This window comes from Diachasma alloeum, unplaced genomic scaffold, assembly GCF_001412515.2.
Source record: "Diachasma alloeum isolate Michigan unplaced genomic scaffold, Dall2.0 Dall_scaffold_02221, whole genome shotgun sequence".
Lineage (NCBI taxonomy): Eukaryota > Metazoa > Arthropoda > Insecta > Hymenoptera > Braconidae > Diachasma > Diachasma alloeum.
This window is the reverse complement of record NW_021682126.1, coordinates 1-937: the sequence shown is the minus strand read 5'-3', so window position 1 is coordinate 937 and position 937 is coordinate 1.

Here is a 937-nt window from a genome sequence, read left to right as displayed (position 1 = left end):
AATATTCTGTCCGATACCTGCCTCATACTTGTACCATAATATTACGAGGTATCATCGATACTTTGCTTGAAAATACTTTGAATTATTTTTTTTCGATTTTACTCCGAGACTTGGTCGATACTTGGCCTTGAAACACTGCGACTGGTGACTGTCTCATTCTTGTTCGATTGATTGACGATGTTCTTATGATACTTGACATATTAATATTCTGATTATTGATGCTCCTGCAATAGTTCTTCATCTCCAAAAGTTAGCTCACAGTATATACAAGTAATTCTCATTCCTCCGTTTTAAACCTATCAGCGCCATCTCCCATGTATAACATCAACTGACTTCGTCGATAGGGAAGACTAAGTTTACAATATCATTACGTTTCACCCTCTTGTATTTACGTGTGGGTTCAGTTGCCGAATTTACCAGATCTGTGCTCAGTTGCGGATGTATTCAGTTGACTGTGTCCAGTTGCACCCATCCCAATTTGTGTATACTTCCGAGTACTCTCGAATTTGTTGATTTCAACAATGGAGTGATCGAATTTGAGATCGGAATTTTAAGGCCCGGTTGGNCCCCCCCAGTTTGCGGTCAAAGCAAGAAGCTTTATCCCGACCATAGCTATGTCGGTAACTGCGGGAATGGCAGGAAACCAGGGTGACATATAAAAGTGGGGCTTGGAAGGGGCCCCGCAGTTTTTGTTTCTTATTTTGTTCGTGTTTATTTTTTCCGGTAGATCTTCTCATGTTTACTATGAAGTTTTCGAGAAATATTTCCGATTTTCGAGAGAATTCTGCGGTTTCTGCGAAAATTCCTAAAAATTTTCGCAGAAACATTCTAGTTTTCGAAAAAATTACAAAGATATTTAGAGTTTTCAAACAAAATTCAAGGAAATTGTAGGGTGTCCGAGCACGTACGAAGAAATTCTTCAGTTTTCTAGAAAATT